The sequence below is a fragment of the Oncorhynchus keta genome, chromosome 8 (genome assembly GCF_023373465.1).
Source record: "Oncorhynchus keta strain PuntledgeMale-10-30-2019 chromosome 8, Oket_V2, whole genome shotgun sequence".
In the NCBI taxonomy this organism is placed as follows: domain Eukaryota; kingdom Metazoa; phylum Chordata; class Actinopteri; order Salmoniformes; family Salmonidae; genus Oncorhynchus; species Oncorhynchus keta.
In genome coordinates this window covers 19,417,111-19,442,224 of record NC_068428.1, presented here as the reverse complement: position 1 = coordinate 19,442,224, position 25,114 = coordinate 19,417,111, and the positions used below count along the sequence as shown (strand labels likewise).

Sequence of the window (25,114 nt, the reverse complement as noted above, 5' to 3'; positions counted from 1 at the left end):
TGTCCGCCAGCATCCTTACCGTGTGCCTGAGAGGCTGGTGGTAGCCCTCAAGGAAGAGGTCCACACCATGATAGAGATGGATGTTGTCGAGCCATCTTCAAGTGAATGGAGCAGCCCTATTGTCATTGTCCCAAAGAAGGATGGCTCTTTGCGCGTCTGCATGGACTTCCGTAAGGTGAATGCCATCTCCCAGTTTGATGCCTATCCCATGCCCCGCATTGACGACTTACTGGAGAGAATAGGTAGAGCTCATTACATCACCACATTGGATCTCTGCAAAGGGTACTGGCAGGTGCCCCTGGATGAACAATCCAAGGCCTACACTGCATTCCGGACGCCAATGGGCCTGTTCCAGTTCAAGGTCATGCCGTTTGGCCTTCATGGGGCCCCTGCGACTTTCCAGAGGCTGATGGACAAGGTCCTCCAGGACTGTGACGATTACTGTGCTGCTTACTTGGACGACGTGGTGATCTACAGCCACTCCTGGGAGGAGCACATACAGCATCTTAGCAGAGACCTGGGGAAGATCCATGAAGCAGGCCTCACGCTTAACCTCCTGAAGTGTGAGTGGGCGAAACAGGAGACAAAGTACCTGGGTTACCAGCTGGGTAAGGGTGAAGTTCGGCCTCAGGTGGAGAAAGTGGAGTCCATCAGGAATAGCCCTCAACCCAGAACCAAGACACAGGTGAAGTCCTTCCTAGGTCTGGCAGGGTGGTACCGGAGATTCATTCCACAGTTTTCGACCATCGCTGTCCCTCTGACCAACCTCACTTCGAAGGGGGCCAGCAACCCTGTGAAGTGGACTGAGGAGTGTGAGGAAGCCTTCATGACACTGAAAAAACGACTGTGCTCATTCCCTGTTCTCCAGACCCCTGATTTTCAGAAGAGATTTCTCGTGCAGGTGAACGCTTCGGCTGTAGGAATTGGAGCTGTACTGGCCCAAGGGGAGCCAAGAGAAGAGCTTCCTGTGCTGTACCTGAGTCAGAAGCTGTTGCCCAGGGAAACCAGGTATTCTACAATCGAAAAGGAGTGCCTGGCTATAAAGTGGGCCCTAGATAGCCTCCGTTACTACCTTCTTGGGAGGGAATTTGACCTGCACACGGACCACAGAGCACTGACCTGGATCCAGACCATGAAGGACCGGAATTCTCGTGTGACCAGGTGGTATCTGGAGCTCCAGCCCTTCAGGTTCTGTGTCCGTCACAAGGCAGGAAAAGAGAACGTTACTGCGGACTACCTATCAAGGCTCCCGAACATGGTCGCTTCAGGAGAGGAGGAAGGTAATGTGACGTAGAAGTCCGTCACTGGCCGCGGGCAGCATTTGGTTCTTTAACACACACATATTCATCACTCCTCCCTGCGCCATTATAAGATAAGTTAACAATGTGGGTCGACACACAAATTAACTTCTGTCTTGGTGCATGCATTTCACACTTGTCAATGTTCATATTTGAGAGATACAATGATTATTGTACTTATCAATGTTGTGGATGAGCGCATTGTTTGTTTGTTCTGTTCCTCTCTCTCCATCTCTGTAGCTTCCGGGTATGCTGGAAAAGGACCCGAGCTAAGGGAAATTGGTTGGCTTTATAGTGCCTGGCCCAAATGGCTCATTAATGCATATGGGCATATTGAAAGATATTGTCAGTAGTGATGTAATGTTGTAAATGTTATGTTGTGATATTGTTTAAAACCGTGTTGCAATGTATATCCTTTAGTATGTTTAGTTCATGGAAAATGTAGGTTTGTATTGTTAATTGATCAATTAACCAGGGTTAATTGTTCTGAGGGGAGGGGCTAGCCCTACAAAAGGAGCCTCTCTTTCAGTCATGGGGGAGGCATTTTTTGGATTGAGCTGTGGATGGGGCAGCATTGTTTTTAAGATGTCCCATAAGGTAGATGTTAATGGCAGTACTGTTGTTTTTTTGTTCCGGAATCACTTGTAAATAAACACCTTTGCACAGAAGAACTTTTGCGGCTCCGCCATCCTTTTATTTTGATAGAGGTTAGGTTATCCAGTTTAGCCTTCTGGCCTACTCTACGTGACATTAACACAGCGAGCATCCAACCCGGAAGCCAGCTGCACCAATGTGTTGGAGGAAACACTGCGAACCTGGCAACCTTGGATAGCGTGCACTGCGCCCGCACCTACAGGAGTCGCTGGTGCGCGATGAGACAAGGATATCCCTCCCGGCCAAACACTCCCTATCCCGGATGACGCTAGGTAGGCCAATTGTGCGTCGCCCCACGGACCTCCCGGTCGCGGCCGGCTGTGACAGAGCCTGGGTGCGAAACCAGAGTCTCTGGTCGCACAGCTAGAGCTGCAATGCAGTGCCCTAGACCACTGCGCCACCCGGGAAGCCCAAAAAAGCCTTTCTTTGTGAACAGTTCTTAAGATCTGTGGTTAGTCATGTAAGTTGAGAGGGGTTTATCTTGGCTATAAAAGATCTTTGTATTTTTCTGTGGTCACTTTTCAAATGGTTCATTAGAGATAGCGCATCATTGAAAGTCAAAAAGGCTATTGCGAAGTTCTTATTACAAAAATATGTAGTTTAAGTATAACTCTGACTGGTGTGTGAAGTTTAACTATCCTCATTTGATAAAGCAGAAAAATGCCACCACAATATTCCAAAACAAAATCAGCCGTTTCCAGCTACATTAGTCATTTACAACATTAACAATGTCTACACTGTATTTCTGATCAATTTGATGTCATTTTAAAATGGACAAAAAAAGAGCGTTCCTTTCAAAAACAAGGACATTTCTAAGTGACCCCAAACTTTTGAACGGTAGTGTATACTTTATATGCTGTAACTTTATACAGGAAGCAAGTGAACATTTCAGTTGACGTCCGATTCCACCACGGTCCGCATATGATTGATTCATGTATTGTGATATAGGCTACCAGCTGGAGCACAATAGCTGTGACCAGCACAGAGGGCATCCGGTCTCTGATAGAGGGAGAAAGCGATAGAGCATGACACACACACACCGCCCAACAACACAGCATTGTCCTTTTACAGGTCACCGAGAGAAAACCCAAGTCTATTACATTTTACGTAAACCTTGTGACTGCATTTTACAGCAGTCCCCGTGACTGGCTTCAACAAATATAGGCCAGTAGGCTGGACCAATGATGATTATGATAATCTGCTTGAGCCTGTAGCTATGCTTTCACTGCATTGATTTATGGCAAAGAAAATGTGCCAACCTTTCTGGGTAATTATGGCTAATTTGATTTCCTCATGCATGACAATACCTACTAGCCTATACGTTGGCACATTGACTCTGTACCTGCACCCCCTGTATATAGCCCCACTATTGTTATTTACTGCTGCTCTTTAATTATTTGTTATTCTTATCTCCTACTTTTTGGGGGGGTATTTTCTTAAAACTGCATTGGTGGTTAAGGGCTTTGTAAGTATGCATTTCACTGTAAGGTCTGCACCTGATGTATTTGGCGCATGTGACAGTGATTTTTTTATTTGATTTACTGAGCTTCTCTTAATTAACGATGGGCTCCAAATTACAGGTAACGAAAATGAGTACCCTCTCAGGAGATGAGCTGTGTAAAGAGAGTGCATAAAGCGCTTCAGAAGAACACCTTGGTTCCTGTGACATTAAGAAAACTATGCTGGCTATACAGAGAGGAAGTATCATTCTGAAAGGGAAAGGTTAGTACCATTTCCAAAGTAGGGGGGGAGGTTTTCTAAAATATTTATGCTAAAGGATAAACACAAGGTTATGAATGTTGTGTCTCTATGATGTGGCAGATGTGTCTGAACCCCATTTAAACAGCCTTGTGTGTCCTGATAAGGAGTCCTTCAGGTCTGCATTTAGCAGAGCCTTCACAAAGTATTCTCACCTCCTTGCCTTCTCCACATTTTGTTGTGGTACAGCCTGCATTTTAAATTGATTATATTGAGATGTTCTGTCACTGGCCTACACACAATACCACATAATGCTGGAATTATATTTTTAGACATGTTTTCAAGTTAATTAAAAATGAAAATCTGAAATGTCTCGAGTCAATTCATATTCAACCCCTTTGTTATGGCAAGCCTAAATAAGTAACAAGTCACACAAGTTTAATTGACTCACTGTGTGCAAAAAAATAGTGTTCAACATAATTTTATAATTACGACCTCATCTCTGTACAATTATCTGTAAGGTCCCTCAGTCGAGCAGTGACTTTCAAACACAGATTCAACCACAAAGACCAGGGAGGTTTTCCAATGCCTCTCAAAGAATGGCACCTATTGGTAGATGGGTAAACATTTGAATCAATATACCCAGTATCAATAAACCCAGTCACTACAAAGATATAGGTGTTCATCCTAACTCAGTTGCCGGAGAGTAAGGCCAATGGTGACTTTAAAATAGTGACAGAGTTTAATGGCTGTGACAGGAGAAAACTGAGGATGGATTAACAACAGTGTAGTTACTCCACAATACTAACCTAATTGAAAGAGTGAAAAGAAGAATGCCTGTAGAGAAACAGAATATTCAAAAATATGAATCTTGTTTGCAGTAAGGCACTAAAGTAAAACTGTAAAAATTGGCATTTAAATTCACTTTATGTCCTGAATACAAAGTATTATGTGTGGGGCAAATCCAACACATCACTGAGTACCACCCCATATTTTCAAGCATGGTGGTGGCTGCATCATGTTATGGGTGTGCTTGTCATCAGCAAGGACTACATTGTTTTTTGGGGGATAAAAAGAAATTGAATTGAGCACAATTCTGGAGGAAAACCTGGCTCAGTCTGCTTTCAGAACAGACACTGGGAGACGAATTCCCCTTTCAGCAGAACAATAACCTAAAATACAAGGCCAAATATTTATTTGAACCTTTATTTTATCAGGGAGTCTCTTTTACAGATGAGCCCTGAATTTCATAAATGACAGAAAATACTCACATCAAAATATAAATTACGAAATGCAAGCAGAAAGAAAAACATGGCCTTAAAAAACAGTAATAAAGGTCCTCAATCAGCTTTCTAAATTGCCCTAGAGGCACAAAAACATAAATTAAGAAGATTTTGAAGATTGTTCAACAAATAAAAGCTGACTAAACCTAACTTAGCCTAATTTACCTAACTCAGTAGAGACCAAAGGAATTTCTATCCCTGAGACCAGGTGTGGTAACTCATAGGTCTAAAGTTTAGCAAAGATCTTAGGTACAGTGGGACTTTTTGTAAAAAGGCCTTATAAATGAAAACATAGCAATGTATCAACCTACGTGACATCAGAGGTAGAGGTCGACCGATTAATCGGAATGGCCGATTAATTAGGGCCGATTTTCAAGTTTTTGTAACAATCGGAAATCGGTATTTTTGGACGCAGATTTGGCTGATTAAAAAATGTACACCTTTATTCATCCTTTATTTAACTAGGCAAGTCAGTTAGGAACAGTGGGTTAACTCCCTTGTTCAGGGGCATAATGACAGATTTTTTACCTTGTCAGCTAGGGGATTCAATCTTGCAACCTTACAGTTAATTAGTCCAACACACTAACCACCTGATTACATTGCACTCCACGAGGAGACTGCCTGTTACGCGAATGCAGTAGAAGCCAAGGTAAGTTGCTAGCTAGCATTAAACTTATCTTGTAAAAAACAATCAATCAATCATAATCACTAGTTAACTACACATGGTTGACGATATTACTAGTTTCTCTAGCGTGTCCTGCGTTGCACATAATCGATGCGGTGCGTATTCGCAAAAAAGGACTGTCTTGCTCCAATGTGTACTTAACCATAAACATGAATGCCTTTCTTAAAATCAATACACAAGTATATATTTTTAAACCTGCATATTTAGAGTTAATATTGCCTGCTAACCTGGCTAGTTGCCAACTCTGTGAAGACTATTTCTTCCTAACAAAGACAGCCAACTTCGCCAAACGGGGAATGATTTAACAAAAGCTCATTTGCGAAAAAAGCCATATCGTTGCACGACTGTACCTAACCATAAACATCAATGCCTTTCTTAAAATCAATACACAGAAGTATATATTTTTAAACCTGCATATTTTGATAAAAGAAATCCAGGTTATAGCAGGCAATATTAACCAGGTGAAATTGTGTCACTTTTCTTGTGTTGATTGCACACAGAGTCAGTGTATATGCAGCAGTTTGGGCCGCCTAATTTGCCAGAATGTTACGTAATTATGACATAACATTGAAGGTTGTGCAATGTAACAGGAATATTTAGACTTATGGATGCCACCCGTTAGATAAAGTATTTCACTGAAAGAATAAATGTCTTGTTTTCGAGATGATAGTTTCCAGAGTTGGCCATATTAATGACCTAAAACTCGTATTTGTATGTTATTATGTTATAATTAAGTCTATGGTTTGATAGAGCAGTTTGACTGAGCGATGGTAGGCACCAGCAGGCTTGTAAGCATTCATTCAAACGGCACTTTCGTGCGTTTTGCCAGCAGCTCGTCGCTGTTCTTCAAGCATTAAGCTTGAAGGTTTTTTAAAAATCTGACACGCCAGGTGGATTAACAACAAGCTACGCTGTGTTTTGCTATATTGCACTTGTGATTTCATGAAAATTAAATATTTTTAGTAATTTAATTTGAATTTGGCGCTCTGCAATTCAGCGGATGTTGACGAAAATGATTCCACTAACGGGATGGGTGCGCCAAGAAGTTAAGAAGGAAAGAAATTCCACAAACTAACTTTTAACAAGCACACGTGTTAAATGAAATGCATTCCAGGCTACCTCCTGAAGCTGGTTGAGAGAACGCAAGTGTGCAATGCTGTCATCAAGGCAAAGGGTGGCTACTTTGAAAAATATCAAATAGATTTTGGTTTGATTCACTTTTTGAGTTCTCCATTATTTATGTGTCATTTCATAGTTTCTTCACTATTTTCTACAATGTAGAAAAGAGTAAAGATAAAAACTTTTGAATGAATTGGTGTTCGAAAACTTTTGGTCCAGTAGTGTATTTCTATAGAAGCCCATTTTTATTCTCAGCTTCTTAACTAACTCGTCAATATTCTATTTAAAAGGACAGCTTTTCATCTATCCAGATATTTGTAAGCAGGGACACAATCAATATGGACACCATCCAAAGTACATATACTTAAATCAGAGTTAATTTTATGCGCTCTAGAGAACTTATACTTAGTTTTACCTGCAATCAATACTAATTTCAGGTGAATAAGGTGTGTCTGTAATACAATAAAGGCAAACTGTAGTTCACAGAACCTGGTCAACCGTGGGGTAAATAGCATACACAACAGTATCATCGGCATACAAGTGCAGGTTACAATTGTTTACAGACAAGTCGATATTGTTAAGGTAAACAGCAAAAAGTACAGGACCCAGAATCGACCCCTGCGGACACCTTTCGTAATATCCAAGAAACCTGATTTAACACCACAAGTAGATAAAGTTCTCTCTGTCAAGTAATTTTTAAACCAGTTACATGCAGCCTGGCCTAGACCAATTGAGGAAAGCCTCTGAATTAGCAGTGGGTGATCAACAGTATCGAAAGCCTTTGACAGGTCAATGAAGAGGGCAGCACGTTGTCTTTATCCATACAGTTAACCACATCATTTATAACTAGGGATGCAGCAGAGATAGTGCTATGACCTGGTCTAAAACCAAACTGGTGTACATTTACAATATATTTCAAAGACCTTAGCTGATAATTAATCAAGTCTCATAATTTAGCTAGGCAAGAAAGTTTAGAAAAAGGGTGATAATCATTTAGGCACACTGGAGTTGCTTACCAAGATGACATCGATTGTTCCTGAGTGGCCTAATTACAGTTTTGACTTAAATGGGCTTGAAAATCTATGGCAAGACTTGAAAATGGCTGCCTGGCAATGATCAACAACCAACTTGACAGAGCTTGAAGAATTTAAGAATAATGTGCAAATATTGTACAATCCAGGTGTGCAAAGCTCTTAAACTTACCCAGAAAGACTCACAACTGTAATCGCTGCTAAAAGGTGATTCTAAAAGGTGATTCAGTGGTGTGAATACTTTTGTAATTTAGATAACTGTATTTAATTTTTAATAAATGCGCAAACAAATCTAAAAACATGTTTTCACTTTGTCATTATAGGGTATTGTGTGTAGATGGGTGAGGAAATAATAAAGATTTAATCAATTTTGAACTGTTAACCCAGAACTGAAGTCTTGCGTAATTGGTCAGCTGCTCAATTAAGTTATGGGTCAATACATCTTAAGAGAAGAGACCAAGAGACACTAGAATGAGAAGCGGAAAGAGGAGCTCCACCCTCTCTCTTCGCAAGTTACAGGCCAAATACAATCTCCCCTTCCAAAATTCCAAAGATGCTAACACCTGCGGAATCGAGATTTGTCCAAATAACCAGAGAAAAACCTAAACACCAGAACTATGGTTTCTCGCATCTCGCTCAGTCCCAAAAGATTATACGGTACCAGTTATATTTATGTAGATCTGTCCATGAGAAATTACATAAAACATAAAAAAAAATGTCCTTACTGCAATGTTAAAGAGTGCAAAATGCCTACCATCTATCCCAACCATTTCTGACCAGCTAAATTCTTAGGGCTAAGGCTCAGTGGTCCTGTTGAATCATCTCTGCCAGTCACAAGGTCTGTGATGATCAAACGGTGAAAGCCTGCCTTGACAGGCTGTCTGTGTGATTCTCCTGAGCCTATGTGATCAAACCCAGGGTGTCTGACCAATTAAACACCACTCGTTAGGAGTCATCACCTCTGAGGTACAACAGACAACGAGAGAGAGCAGCCCATGCCGCAGCATAATCTCTACAGGAAAAACAAAACCGATGCATTGGGCTCCTAAATATACCAGCAGTTAGGAAAATGATGGTAAATAAGGTCATGAGTGACTCCAGACTCATCAAATAGGCTAGATACAGTCATTGGCAAACACAAACAGGTTTAGGGCCTATTCAAATCAACCTACTCACTTGTAGTGAGGTTTGATATAATTACAGGTTGTACAGCTGCTGAAACAGCAGTGGTGTCTTTTGGGGCTTCACTTGCCCTGTGCCAGCCGTGTAACAGAGAGACAGAAACACTGTGCCCACTGCTCATTGTCGCTACAGAGGGTTATTTTTCATGGCTCCTTTAATGAGACCCTGCTGGTCTGGTCTCAGGCCATAAAGTCAGCCACAGCATGGGTCAGCATTGTGTGTGTGTCTCCAACAGGGTAGAAAAATAACTACTGCAGAGCCAGAGGTATTTATAGAAACAGGGAAAGCTACTTAAAATGCCAGTCTTGATGCATGATCAGGGGCAATTGAAAACGTGTTGCCAACAACTTGGTTGCCTTCTCCCAATATATGTAGGTCATTGAGGTTCATAAAGCAATCAGTGCTCCCAGCCATCCAGGACGTACATGCCAAGCGGTGTCTGAGAAAGGAATGAGAAAGTGCCAAAGACTCCAGCCACCCGAGACATAGACTGTTCTCTAAGCTCCCATCCAGCACGCAGAACCGGTGCATCATGGCTCAGACAAACAGACTCCAAAACCACTTCTATCCCCTGGCCATAAGACTTAAATGGCCAAACAACTACTGCTCTCCATCGCCCACAGACTATCCACACTGATTATATACCCATCCACAGGTATCTACCCAGGTTTCTAAAATTAACATTGATTAGATGCATTACTCCATTACGCTGCTGTTCATTGATTATTGACTGCCATAAACATGAGTATTTATCTTGCTACTGGTCACTATTACTCTGTTCACACACACACATATATATATATATATATATATATATTACAATAAGTATTTATACACTGCTCAAAAAAATAAAGGGAACACTAAAATAACACATCCTAGATCTGAATGAATGACATTCTTATTAAATACTTTTTTCTTTACATAGTTGAATGTGCTGACAACAAAATCACAGAAAAAGTATCAATGGAAATCAAATTTATCAACCCATGGAGGTCTGGATTTGGAATCACACTCAAAATTAAAGTGGAAAAAAAATCACACTACAGGCTGATCCAACTTTGATGTAATGTCCTTAAAACAAGTCAAAATGAGGCTCAGAAGTGTGTGTGGCCTCCACGTGCCTGTATGACCTCCCTACAACGCCTGGGCATGCTCCTGATGAGGTGGCGGATGGTCTCCTGAGGGATCTCCTCCCAGACCTGGACTAAAGCATCCGCCAACTCCTGGACAGTCTGTGGTGCAACGTGGCGTTGGTGGATGGAGCGAGACATGATGTCCCAGATGTGCTCAATTGGATTCAGGTCTGGGGAACGGGCGGGCCAGTCCATAGCATCAATGCCTTCCTCTTGCAGGAACTGCTGACACACTCCAGCCACATGAGGTCTAGCATTGTCTTGCATTAGGAAGAACCCAGGGCCAACCGCACCAGCATATGGTCTCACAAGGGGTCTGGGGATCTCATCTCGGTACCTAATGGCAGTCAGGCTACCTCTGGCGAGCACATGGAGGGCTGTGCGGCCCCCCAAAGAAATGCCACCCCACACCATGACTGACCCACTGCCAAACCGGTCATGCTGGAGGATGTTGCAGGCAGCAGAACGTTCTCCACGGTGTCTCCAGACTCTGTCACATGTGCTCAGTGTGAACCTGCTTTCATCTGTGAAGAGCACAGGGGACCAGTGGCGAATTTGCCAATCTTGGTGTTCTCTGGCAAATGCCAAACGTCCTGCACGGTGTTGGGCTATAAGCACAACCCCCACCTGTGGACGTCGGGCCCTCATACCACCCTCATGTAGTCTGCTCAAATGGTCAGAAACAGACACATGCACATTTGTGGCCTGCTGGAGGTCATGTTGCAGGGCTCTGGCAGTGCTCCTCCTGCTCCTCTTTGCACAAAGGCGGGGGTAGCGGTCCTGCTGCTGAGTTTTTGCCCCCCTACGGCCTCCTCCACGTCTCCTGATGTACTGGCCTGTCTCCTGGTAGCGCCTTCATGCTCTGGACACTACGCTGACAGACACAGCAAACCTTCTTGCCACAGCTCGCATTGATGTCCCATCCTGGATGAGCTGCACAACCTGAGCCACTTGTGTGGGTTGTAGACTCCGTCTCATGCTACCACTAGAGTGAAAGCACCGCCAGCATTCAAAAGTGACCAAAACATCAGCCAGGAAGCATAGGAACTGAGAAGTGGTCTGTGGTCCCCACCTGCAGAACCACTCCTTTATTGGGGTGTCTTGCTAAATGCCTATAATTTCCACCTGTTGTCTATTCCATTTGTACAACAGCATGTGAAATTTATTGTCAATCAGTGTTGCTTCCTAAGTGGACAGTTTGATTTCTCAGAAGTGTGATTGACTTGGAGTTACATTGTGTTGTTTAAGTGTTGCCTTTATTTTTTTGAGCAGTGTATATTCCTACAACCAGTCACTTTCAGCCCTGTTTACATGTACATCCTGTCAGGACCCGGTTACGAACCCGGGTCTCCGGAGTGAGAAACAGTCACTTAACCAACTGAGCCACGAATAGTCGGCAGAACCCAGAAGATGAGGCAGACACAGCAGTACTTGAGACAGTGTATTTAATTAAGTAAAAAGTGAAGTTCTTCAAGAAAACATGTAACTCCACAACCTCAAAAGGAATCCTACAAGAACAAAGGTAATCCAAGACAAAAAAAGGTAAATCCACAAGGTGGAAAGTAAAGCACAAAAAGCCTCAAAAGATACTCAAAAAACAAACAAACAAGAACAAAAAAACGGAATTCCACAAGAGAGTCCACCGGGATCAACAAGAGTTCTCAGAGTACTAGGGCTGGGTGCTAACATACAAACACAGAGCAAAGAACAGAGGAAAACAAAGGGTTTAAATACAATCAGGGGAAACGAGGCACAGGTGCAAATAATAATGGGGATCAAGGGAAAACAAAAGGTCAAAAGGCACAATGGGGGCATCTAGTGACCAAAAACCAGAACAACCCTGGCCAAATCCTGACAGAATCCCCCCCTAGGAACGGCTCCTGACGTTCCTACCAGCTCTCTCAGGTTGGAGAGCCCTGAACTGACGAATGAGGTCAGGGTCCAGTATGTCTTTGGCAGGAACCCAAGAGCGCTCCTCGGGACCGTAGCCTTCCCAGTCCACCAGATACTGCCAGGACCGCTGCACCTGGCGGGAATCCAGTATCCGATGGACGGTATAAGCCGGCTGGCCTCCAATGACACGAGACGGAGGTCTGTCTGCCGGGACAAGGGAGAAAAACAACAGGTTTTAATAAGGAAATGTGAAACGTGGGACTAATCTTAAGAGAAGAAGTGTAGGCGATAAGAAACTGGGTTAACTCTCCTGGCAACCTTAAAGGGACCAATGTATTTTTGGGACAGCTTGCGAGACTCCACCCGTAGTGGTAAGTCTCTTGTGGAGAGCCATTCTCTCTGGCCGGGGCGCAGGGTAGGCCCGGGACGGCGACGTCTGTTGGCTTGTTGTTGGTACCTCTGTGAGGAACGCATAAGATTAAGACGGGTCTTCCTCCACATAAGCCGACAGCGTCTGACGAACTTCAAGGCTGAAGGCACTCTGACTTCTGCCTCCTGGTCCGGGAACAATGGAGGGGCATAGCCAAACTGACACTCGTGCGGGGACATACCAGTGGAGGAGGAGCGCAAGGTGTTGTGCGCGTATTCGGCCCAAACAATGAAGGACGACCATGTGGACGGGTTGTTACGAGTCATACATCGAAGGGTGGTTTCCAGCTCTTGATTCATCCTCTCAGTTTGGCCGTTGGACTCCGGATGGTACCCTGAAGATAGACTGGCAGAAGCCCCCATGAGTTGGCAGAAGGCCTTCCAAAACCTAGAGGCGAACTGGGGACCTCTGTCAGAAACCATATCTTGAGGAATGCCGAAGACTCGGAACACATGATTAATTACCAACTCAGCCATTTCCTTGGCAGAAGGTAACTTAGTCAGAGGGATGAACCTGGCCGCCTTTGAAAACCTGTCGATAATGACTAGGATAGTAGTATTGCCATGGGATGGAGGAAGGCCAGTAATGAAGTCCAACGAGATATGGGACCAGGGTCTGTGGGGAACAGGTAAAGGGTGAAGGAGTCCTTGCGGGCGGAGGTGAGAAGATTTGCCCTGGCAGCACACGGGGCAGGCATTGACGAAAGTGGCAACGTCTTCTCTTATGGTAGGCCACCAGAACTTACGCTGAATGAACTCCAAGGTGCGACCTACGCCCGGGTGACAGGTGAGGCGAGAGGAGTGCCCCCATAGAAGGACCTGAGTCCTCACTGCCTTGGGGACAAACGACCGATTGGCAGGACCTCCTTTCGGGTCCGGTTCAATAGCTTGAGCTCGTCTCACGGTATCCTCAACTTGCCACGAGATCGGAGCCACGATCTTAGCAGCAGGAAGGACAGGCATGTCCGTGTCATCTCGAATGGCAGGAGCGTAGACTCGGGACAGGGCATCCGGTTTGAGATTCTTCGACCCGGGCCGATAGGTGAGGATAAACTGGAATCGATTGAAGAAAAGAGACCATCTAGCTTGTCTAGAGTTCAACCGCTTCGCCTCCTGGATATACTCCAGATTTTTGTGGTCCGTAAGCACTTGAAACGGGTGAGAAGCCCCCTTGAGCCAGTGTCTCCATTCCTTCAATGTCATCTTAACCGCTAGGAGTTCACGATCCCCCACATCGTAGTTCCTCTCAGCCGGGGTAAGCCGGTGTGAGAAGAAAGCGCACGGATGAAGCTTCTTGTCTTCACCCCTCTGAGACAGGACAGCTCCAACACCAACCTCTGAGGCGTCTACCTCCACCACAAATGGTTCGTCCGTAGTCGGTAGTATCAGGGTGGGAGCAGAGAGGACGCGCTGCTTGAGTCCTTGGAAGGCCGTCTCAGCTTCTCTTCCCCACAAAAACCTTGCATTGCCACCCTTGGTTAAAGCTGAGAGAGGGCTGCCACCAAGCTGAAGTTCTTGATGAACTTGCGGTAAAAGTTAGTGAAGCCCAGGAAACGCTGAACTTCCTTAACGGATTTGGGGTGGGCCAATCCGCTACCGCCCCTACCTTCCTGGGGTCCATTTGGACTCAACCGGGTTCCACTACAAATCCCAGGAATTGTACTCGGGATTAATGGAATTCACATTTTTCCGGCTTAACGTACAGATGACTGTCTAGGAGGCGTTTGAGTACTTGTCTGACATGCTTAGTGTGTTCTTGAAGAGAGCTCGAAAAGATGAGGATGTCATCCAAGTAAACAAACACAAATATGTTAAGCATATCCCTAAGCACATCGTTTATGAGCGCTTGGAACACCGCTGGGGCGTTGGTCAGGCCGAAGGGCATCACCAAGTATTCATAGTGACCAGTAGGCGTGTTGAAAGCGGTCTTCCACTCGTCACCATTTCTGATCCGCACAAGATGGTATGCGTTCCGCAGGTCAAGCTTAGTGAAAACAACTGCTTCCTGGAGCAGCTCGAAGGCTGTGGCCATAAGGGGTAGCGGGTAACGGTTACAGACGGTTATGGCATTGAGTCCCCGGTAGTCGATGCAAGGACGTAATCCACCGTCTTTCTTGGCCACAAAGGAAAACCCTGCTCCCGCCGGGGAGGTGGATGGACGCATGAGGCCTGCTTCCAGAGCGTCCTTGATGTAGGTATCCGTAGCAGCTCGTTCGGGTGGAGATAGGGAAAAGATCCGACCCCTGGGAGGGCAAGTGCCCGGAAACAGTTCGATGGGGCAATCATAAGGTCTATGGGGTGGTAGCATGGTGGCCCTCTGTTTGCTAAATACCAGTTTGAGGTCATGGTAACACTCGGGAACTCGGGTCAGGTCGATGGATTCTAAAGACTCGGGAGTAGAACTCGGGGAATTCGGGAAAATACAAGTAGCTTGGCACGTAGGACCCCACTGCTTTATAGTGCCCACAGACCAGTCGATGTGAGGGTTATGGCTGTGAAGCCAGGGGTATCCAAGGACGAGAGGGAACTCGGAACAGGAGATCAAATGAAAGTTCATCAATTCCTGGTGTTGTGAAACTGAAAGTCGCAAGGAGGTAGTGACATGAGTGACAAGTCCAGATCCCAAAGGGCTTCCATCCAATGTAGTAACCCTCATGGGGTCACTTAGAGGTTCAGAGGGAACGCCATTCTCCTTCGCCCAGACACCATCCATGAAGTTACCTGCGGCTCCAGAGTCTACCAAGGCTTGAAGGTGAAGCTTGTGGTTGTCCCAGGAAAGGGTGACTGGAATGAGCAGACGGGAGTTGGACGGATGGGAGGAGGTTATGTTTCCCGTTACAGTTCCCCCGGTCTGTACGGGACAGAGCGTTTCCCTGGAGCCCGGGACACGTGGAACGGAAATGGCCCGGTTTGCCACAAAATAGACAGCGTCGCTCCCTCATCCGGCGGTCTCTCTCAGCCTGGGAGATGCGTCCAATCTGCATGGGTTCCGGTGGAGCCAGCGAGGATAAAGGTGGGGACTCGGAGCTGGGACTGATAGGGGCTAGAGGTCTACGGTTGAGTTCTCTCTCTCAGACGCTGGTCAATGCGTGAGGCCAACTTGATCAGGGACTCGAGATTGTCCGGTGGTTCCCGAGTGGCCAGTTCATCTTGGATAGTGTCGGAAAGGCCTTTCAGAAAGCACACCGTGAGCGCCTCGTTGTTCCAGCCACTCGCTGCTGCCACCGTGCGGAACTGGATGGCATAGTCCGTCACGCTGCGCCGACCTTGGTGGAGAGTCAGGAGCTGTTTGGCTGAGTCAGGACCACTGCTTGGGCCTTGAAACACTCGTTTGAATTCCTCAGCAAAGGCAGAGTAGCTGGCACAGCAGGAACTATGGGCATCCCACACAGCAGTAGCCCAGGCCAGGGCTTTTTCCGACAGCAGGGTGATGATATATGCGATCTTAGACCGGTCGGTGGGGAACGACGAGGGTTGCAGCTCAAAGGAGAGAGAACATTGGGTGAGAAACCCTTTACAAGCACCTGAGAACCGTTGGGGAGGTGGAAGACGAGGTTCAGCCAGAGGGTTAACTGCCATGGGTACGTGAATCTGAGGTACTGGGACGGGAACTGTTGCCGGGGTAAGTCGATCAGATATCTGCTTTATGGAAGTCAGCATCTCCGACAGAAGATGAGAATGTCTAGCCATTAAGGCCTCTTGCTGAACCAGGGCGGCTTCGTGACGTTGGACAGTCTCCTGGTGGTGGGACAGCATGGCAACAAGGTCCTGGGAACTGGCTGCCTCTGGGTTCATTTTTGGGTCTGTGTTTCTGTCAGGACCCGGTTACGAACCCGGGTCTCCGGAGTGAGAAACAGTCACCTAACCAACTGAGCCATCGAATAGTAGGCAGAACCCAGAAGATGAGGCAGACACAGCAGTACTTGAGACAGTGTATTTAATGAAGTAAAAAGTGAAGTTCTTCAAGAAAACATGTAACTCCACAACCTCAAAAGGAATCCTACAAGAACAAAGGTAATCCTCCAAGACAAAAAATGTAAATCCACAAGGTGGAAGGTAAAGCACAAAAAGCCTCAAAAGATACTCAAAAAACAAACAAACAAGAACAAAAAAACAGAATTCCACAAGAGAGTCCACCGGGATCAACAAGAGTCCTCAGAGTACTAGGGCTGGGTGCTAACATACAAACACAGAGCAAAGAACAGAGGAAAACAAAGGGTTTAAATACAATCAGGGGAAACGAGGCACAGGTGCAAATAATAATGGGGATCAAGGGAAAACAAAAGGTCAAAAGGCACAATGGGGGCATCTAGTGACCAAAAACCGGAACAACCCTGGCCAAATCCTGACACATCCTTCTCCAGTCATGTCACGACTTCTGCCGAAGTCGTTGCCTCTCCTTGTTCGGGCGGTGCTCGGTGTTCGACGTCACCGGTCTTCTAGCCATCATTGACCCTTTTTTCATTTTCCATTGGTTTTGTCTTGTCTTCCCACACACCTGTTTTCTATCCCATTCTTTACCTGTTGTAAAGAATGGGAACCCTCTGTTTCCCCTCATGTCTTTGTCAGAGATTGTTCTATTGTCAGTGTAGTGTGATTGTTGTATTAGGTGCGCGTCGGGTCCTCGTACCCATGTTTGTTTGTTTATGTACGTTTAGTGTTATGGAGCATACTCCGTGGACTTTATTAAAAGACTCCATTTTACACTCCATTTGACTCTCCTGCGCCTGACTTCCCTGCCACCTATTACACCTACACTGACCTGTATATTCATCATTCTCATGTTTATATAACGCATCATAGTTCTTGTGTTTTTTATTCGTTAGTCTGTTATATTGTTATTATTTTAGATCCGTTGTATCCTGTGCACATGGCGAATAAACTTTTACATTTGAAACTATTCTTATTAGAGGTCTACCGATTAAATCGGAATGGCCGATTAATTAGGCAAGATTTCAAGTATTCATAACAATCGGTAATCAGTATTTTTGGACACCGATTTGCAAAATTATTATTATTATTAATTTTTTACATCTTTATTTATCTAGGCAAGTCAGTTCAAATCAAATCAAATCAAATCAAATTTTATTTGTCACATACACATGGTTAGCAGATGTTAAATGCGAGTGTAGCGAAATGCTTGTGCTTCTAGTTCCGACAATGCAGTGATAACCAACAAGTAATCTAACTAACAATTCCAAAACTACTGTCTTATACACAGTGTAAGGGGATAAGGAACATGTACATAAGGATATATGAATGAGTGATGGTACAGAGCAGCATACAGTAGATGGTATCGAGTACAGTATATACATATGAGATGAGTGTGTAGACAAAGTAAACAAAGTGGCATAGTTAAAGTGGCTAGTGATACATGTGTTACATAAGGATGCAGTCGATGATGTAGAGTACAGTATATACATATGCATATGAGATGAATAATGTAGGGTAAGTAACATTATATAAGGTAGCATTGTTTAAAGTGGCTAGTGATATATTTACATAATTCCCATCAATTCCCATTATTAAAATGGCTGGAGTTGGGTCAGTGTCAATGACAGTGTGTTGGCAGCAGCCACTCACTGTTAGTGGTGGCTGTTTAACAGTCTGATGGCCTTGAGATAGAAGCTGTTTTTCAGTCTCTCGGTCCCAGCTTTGATGCACCTGTACTGACCTCGCCTTCTGGATGATAGCGGGGTGAACAGGCAGTGGTTCGGGTGGTTGATGTCCTTGATGATCTTTATGGCCTTCCTGTAACAACGGGTGGTGTAGGTGTCCTGGAGGGCAGGTAGTTTGCCCCCGGTGATGCGTTGTGCAGTCCTCACTACCCTCTGGAGAGCCTTACGGTTGAGGGCGGAGCAGTTGCCGTACCAGGCGGTGATACAGCCCGCCAGGATGCTCTCGATTGTGCATCTGTAGAAGTTTGTGAGTGCTTTTGGTGACAGGCCGAATTTCTTCAGCCTCCTGAGGTTGAATAGGCGCTGCTGCGCCTTCTTCACGACGCTGTCAGTGTGAGTGGACCAATTCAGTTTGTCTGTGATGTGTATGCCGAGGAACTTAAAACTAGCTACCCTCTCCACTACTGTTCCATCGATGTGGATAGGGGGGTGTTCCCTCTGCTGTTTCCTGAAGTCCACAATCATCTCCTTAGTTTTGTTGACGTTGAGTGTGAGGTTATTTTCCTGACACCACACTCCGAGGGCCCTCACCTCCTCCCTGTAGGCCGTCTCGTCGTTGTTGGTAATCAAGCCTACCACTGTTGTGTCGTCCGCAAACTTGATGATTGAGTTGGAGGCGTGCATGGCCACGCAGTCGTGGGTGAACAGGGAGTACAGGAGAGGGCTCAGAACGCACCCTTGTGGGGCCCCGTGTTGAGGATCAGCGGGGAGGAGATGTTGTTGCCTACCCTCACCACCTGGGGGCGGCCCGTCAGGAAGTCCAGTACCCAGTTGCACAGGGCGGGGTCGAGACCCAGGGTCTCGAGCTTGATGACGAGCTTGGAGGGTACTATGGTGTTGAATGCCGAGCTGTAGTCGATGAACAGCATTCTCACATAGGTATTCCTCTTGTCCAGGTGGGTTAGGGCAGTGTGCAGTGTGGTTGAGATTGCATCGTCTGTGGACCTATTTGGGCGTTAAGAAGTTAAGAACACATTCTTATTTTCAATGACGGCCTAGGAACAGTGGGTTAACTGCCTTATTCAGGGGCAGAACGACATATTTTTACCATGTTAGCTCGGGGTTTCGTTTTTGCAACCTTCAGGTTACTAGTCCAACGCTCTAACCACCTGCCTTACATTGCACTCCACGAGGAGACTAGTGATTATGTTAAGATTGATTGTTTTTTTACAAGATAAGTTGCTAGCGAGCATTAACGTATCTTGGCTCCTTGCTGCACTCGCGTAACATGTAGTCAGCCTGCCACGCAGTCTCCGCGTAGAGTGAAATGTAAATCGGTAATAATCTGCGTCCAAAAATTCTGATTACCGATTGTTATAAAAACTGGAAATCGGTCAACCTCTACTTGGCAAACCTGTATTTGGGGAGTTTCTCGCATTCTTCTCTGCAGATCCTCTCAAGTCTGGTTGGATGGGGAGTGTCACTACACAGCTATTTTCAGGTGTCTCAAGAGATTTTTGATCAGGTTAAAGTCCGGGCTCTGGCTGGGCCACTCAAGGACATTCAGAGACTTGTCCCGAAGCCACTCCTGCGTTGTCTTGGCTGTGTGCTTAGGGTTGTTTTCCTGTTAGAAGGTGAACCTTTGCCCCAGTCGGAGGTCCTGAGTGCTCTGGAGCAGATTTTCATCAAGGATCTCTCAGTACTTTGCTTAGTTTGTCTTTCCCTCGATCCTGACTAGTCTCCCAGTCCCTGCCGCTGAATAACATCCTCCACAGCAGGATGCGGCCACCATGCTTCACCATAGGCATGGTACCAGCTTTCCTCCAGACATGACACTTGACATTAAGGACAAAGTTCAATCTTGGTTTCATCAGACCAGAGAATCTTGAAACTGATGGTCTGAGAGTCCTTTAGGTACCTTTTGGCAAAGTCCAAGCAGGCTGTCATGTGCCTTTTACTGAGGATTGGCTTCCATCTGGCCACTCTACCGCCTGAATGGTGGAGTGCTACAGAGGTGGGAGAACCTTCCAGAAGGACAACCATCTCCACAGAGGAACTCTGGAGGTCTGTCAGAGTGATATCGGGTTCTTGGTCACCTTCTCGATTGCTCAGTTTGGCCGGGCGGCCAGCTCTAGGAAGAGTCTAGTTTGGTACCCTTCCCCAGATCGGTGCCTCGACACAATCCTGTCTCGGAGCTCTACGGACAATTCCTTCAACCTCATGGCTTGGTTTTTGCTCTGACGTGCACGGTCAACTGTGGGACCTTATATAGACAGGTGTCTATTTTCCACCATAATTTGCAAATAAATTCATTAAAAATCCTACAATGTGATTTTCTGGATTTATTTTCTCATTTTCTCTGTCATAGTGTACCTATGATGAAAATTACAGGCCTCTCTCATCTTTTTAAGTGGGAGAACTTGCACAATTGGTGGCTGACTAAATACTTTTTTGCCCCACTGTATATATTTTTGGCTGTGACCTGCGGCTGACTATCAGGCAGTAGGCTTGTCACGATACCAACATTTTACAAACAATATGATACCAGGCCAAGTATCGCGATATCAAGGTGAAAAAAGAAAAGTAGCCTAGCATCCGGTTAGCTCCGTCCCTCGGAAGCTTGTTCCTGTTTTATAAACATTCTACAAAAACCTGTCACTGAAATTCACACGTCTACAACACAACTTCACACTGCATAATAGAATGCTGCGTAGAAATGGCTGATTTACTCATATTTGCAAAGGCCTACCTGTGATTTGGCTGGAGGAACGGGAGGAAGGAATATACATCAGTGGAGGCTGCTGAAGAGAGACGGCTTATACTACTGGCTGGAACGGCACAAATGGAATGGCATCAAACACATAGAAACCATGTGTTTGATACCATTCCACTCATTCCGCACCGGCCATTAACAGAAGCCCGTCCTCCCCAATTCAGGTGCCACCAACCTCCTGTGATATACATGCATAATGATCTGCATGTTATTGTGTCAGTAAGGAGAAAACACTGCATGAAACCTTTCCTCTTCAGTTAACACACACACACACACACTCTTCCTCGCTCTCGTAAAACACACACACTCTTCCTCCCACACCGTCTCCCTCGCTCTTGTAAAACACACACACAGCTCCCAAATTGTAAAATGTTCGGCAACAAACAGAATTTAAGGAGCACCAGAATTGAATCGATTGTTGATATAGTTTAGGCTTACATTAGGCCTATAATCCTACCTTTTGAAGCACATCTCATGAGTAGCAAACCCTTTTCCTTTCTTCCTGGGCCAAACAAATTTGCCTGAACCTAATGTCAAGTTACTAGGTTGTTAGTTAGTAACATGATTGAACAACGTTGTTTGTTATCAAACCAATAACTAGTGACCCGGGATTAGTTTAAAATGGCCCGCGACATGATGTGTGAAATCATATCAAATGCGCACAAATCCCGATAGAAAGAGAAAAGGTATATTTGGTAACGTGGGTCATATTGTTTTAACCGTTTAAGCTAGAGACAAGTCGTTTTCTTTGCTGTAAAGCTGCATGCGTGTAGCCTCTGACACTCAGAGGCAGCATGACAGTGAACTTGCAAAGTCTACTCTGACTGATCTGTGCTCTTGGTTATAAAAGGTGATGAAACGATACAACGTGTCAACATTGCTCGCTTTGCACTCCGCTCCAATGTAACAAAACGTACAAATCTAACAGAAGACTCATCAGGGTCTGGGTGTGCATCCCTGCTAGTCATCACGGCTAAATGATATATTGTTTTAGAACTGAAGGTGGAATAGACAGGTGAAGAGTGGACAGAGAGTAGCAGTAGGGCTGGTTGGGGATGAGGCTGGCTGATTACAGCTGTGCAATGCGCATGAAAGTGAACTGGATATTATTGAGACTATAGTGGCTGTTGGTGAAATTAAACATTTTGTAGCAGGTTCTTTGGATCAGTAGGGCTGAAAAAGTATTCTAAAATGTTGGTATAAGTATCATGACATTTTGGTGCCGTGATATGTGATAAAAGTCCACAATGAAACTGACATCAAAAGTGGAGAATGATAGCCTCCATTTGCATCAAGTAGCCTACCATTTGATTCAATAAACATGTTGAAATGATGATATCACTGGAGTCATTGCAAATACATTTGTGCCCCTTGGGAACCTACCTGGAGTTGGCAAACATATTTAATACATAGCCTATAACTTGTTTATTTTTGTTGTAGCCTTGTGTTATTATGCAATTATTAATGGCCATGTTTAGTTAATGAAGTTGGAAGTTCTCAATTGTGATCATGGTCACAGTTCTATCGCAACTGCCAATCAGCTGTTATTAGAATGCATTTGACTATAACCTTCAGTCTATCAGATTAGGCAACAATTACAAAATAATATTAAAAAACAATTTGACCTGAATGTTGATGACGAGCATAGGCCGATTCAGTTCATATCCATATTATTAATATTTGATTCAGTGATTAAAATGATGACCCCCATCCTCAGTAGTCCATTCAAGCAGGGCAACAGAAGCACTTCCTATCTCAAAATTGCCTCGCTATCATGTTGAATACATTTGTCTGTCAATTTGAACTAAACAAGCTGCTAAAGTGTTCATTTTACATCTTGCCTAGGTTACTGTAGGCTGAAACTAGATGCCGTCCTATCAGGGGCTGTAGGCTATCTAGCTAACCAAACTATGACAAAGTTGAATTACAATCATAAACCCAGATTTTAGTCAGTAGGCCTAGCCTATTGAAATGACATGTAAATCTCCCAAATAGGCCATTTATAACAGTTTGTAGTCTTAACACCTGGCACACAAGTCATAATTGAAAGATCATTTTTAAAGTTTGTACAAGTGTCTCTTGAACAGAGATCAAAATCCTCTTTCCAACTTTCATCCCTCAAGTTATACTTAACAAAAATATAAAATGCAATATGCAACATTTAACGATTTTACTGAGTTACAGTTCACATAAGGAAATCAGTCAATTGAAATAAATGAATTAGGCCCTAATCTATGGATTTTACATGACTGGGCAGGGGTGTCAATCAGAATACATTTTTCCCCACATAAGGGATTTTTTACAGACAGAAATACTCCTCAGCACCCCGTCTCTCCTCCCCTCAGACAATCCCGCAGGTGATGATGCCGGATGTGGAGGTCCTGGGATGGCGTGGTTACACGTGGTCTGCGGTTGTGAGGCCTGTTGGACATACTGCCAAATATTCTAAAACGAGGTGGTAAATTAACATTCAATTCTCTGGCAACAGCTCTGGTGGACATTCCTGCAGTCAGCATGCCAATTGCACACTCCAGTGAAATTTGAGACATCTGTGACATTGTGTCGTGTGACAAAACTGCACATTTTAAAGTGGCCTTTTGTCCCCTGCACAAGGTGCACCTGTGTAATGATCATGCTACTTAATCATCTTCTTGATATGCCACACCAGTCAGGTGGATGGATTATCTCGGCAAAGGAGAAATGCTCACTAACAGGGATGTAAACAAATGTGTGCACAACATTTGAGAAGTAAGCTTTTTGTGTGTATGGAACATTTCTGGGATATTTTTATTTCAGCTAATGAAACATGGGGCCTACACTCCACATTAGTGAATCATTTCTTATGGCATTTTAATTATTTTATTAGGTTAGTCACGTTAACTAGCAATAATTGTTCTGATGGAAACCCGAATTTTGCTCTTCACATTATAAGTTAAATTGATATTCCTTCATTTGATTTAGCGTTATGGGGTTAAAAGTGGTTTGGCTAAGTGTGGCAACAACTTTGTTGCTGCGAAACAAAACAATTGGGCTAGTTTTCTGGGCTTGTGGTAGGGTTCTGAGTGGTAACTACTGGACAACCCTACTCTGCAGAATGGAATTGGGTTGATACCACGATGTTTGACAGGTCAATCTCGAAACATGGAACTTTGTCTTGAAATATGTTACAACCTGGCCACAAGAGCTTGACACAACAGTAAAAGTTGAAAATAACAAATCAAAATACTTTTTAAGTTAAACGCTAGCAACCGACACGCTGGGTTTAACAATGTTTAGATAAATTATAACGTTACACGGTCATCAGCGATTGCTACAGTAATAAACTAGCTCTATTTCAAACAAGAAACTAACTACCATGGACATCAACATAACGTATTTCCCAAGCCAAGTCCCCAGTTGACTATATAACTCAAATGTTAAACTATAAATAAATGAGTGTACGTCCGCGTGGACCTCCTTCCACTGAAGTGAACTTTCAACTCGTGCTTCGGTTTACCGGCATCGCTACCGGCATGAGGTTTGAACCAATGTGCTGATGTAAGCATTCAAGACTATCATCACGATGGCTTGTTTAAATGTCAAGTACACATATCGGGCGACTTTGTTGATTTAGTTGTAAGGAGTACGTGCACATCTCACCGTGATCAGATGCGTGAGTCGCCATTCATTCGGTTCGTTATGGAGGAGGAACAAGCGATACGAACCGCCCATTCTCCTTGATAGCGTCGACACTGCCTTGCTTCACACATGACTTAACATATGCTACTAAATTGCTTCTAATAGTCTTCCGTGCAAATAATGTCCATCATCTCGAGTAATAGCAGAAAACCCTTACTTGGGGGTCCTCATGTTTATCACGAACAGAATGTTTACCACCAATTTAATCGTGACCTTAAAATGCATGGATCATACAGGACATGTGTAACATACATTGCTTAATTTGTAAATCAGGAGGTGCCGGTGTTGTGCGGAAATGCTCCCCCTTCCAGAATCCCACGCACTCTATTTTTCGTTGCTGCGAGTTGTTGCTAGTTGAGATTTCTGTTCACGTTGGGCTGCATTTCATTATATTTTTAATGTCGGTTTGATTGCGGGGAGGCACTAGTAATGTCTGCAGTTTTCGGTTTGGCTATTTGTTTAAAGTGTATTAGTCTATAAATAAATCTCTTTGCCAAAATTCGTCATCTCTCCCACGTCTTATTCGACTAGTTGTTCTGAAATGTTTATTGCTTGCCTACATTTTACTCCCTCCTCTGTTTTAATATAACACACATACATTAAAAATTAATTTTGGTTGCCAAACGTGAAGTTTGTTCTA

General features: G+C 44.5%; 1 protein-coding gene across 1 annotated transcript in view; it reads right to left on the bottom strand.

Moving 5' to 3' along the window:
* Positions 1-24,855, bottom strand: part of LOC118386951 (sodium-dependent multivitamin transporter-like) — a 47,874-nt gene extending 23,019 nt beyond the window's left edge. Inside the window, exon 1 of the mRNA XM_035774983.2 lies at positions 24,436-24,855. The gene's annotated coding sequence lies outside the window, so the exon portion shown is untranslated. The remainder of the gene's footprint in view (positions 1-24,435) is intronic.
* Between the last annotated feature and the right edge of the window lie 259 nt (positions 24,856-25,114).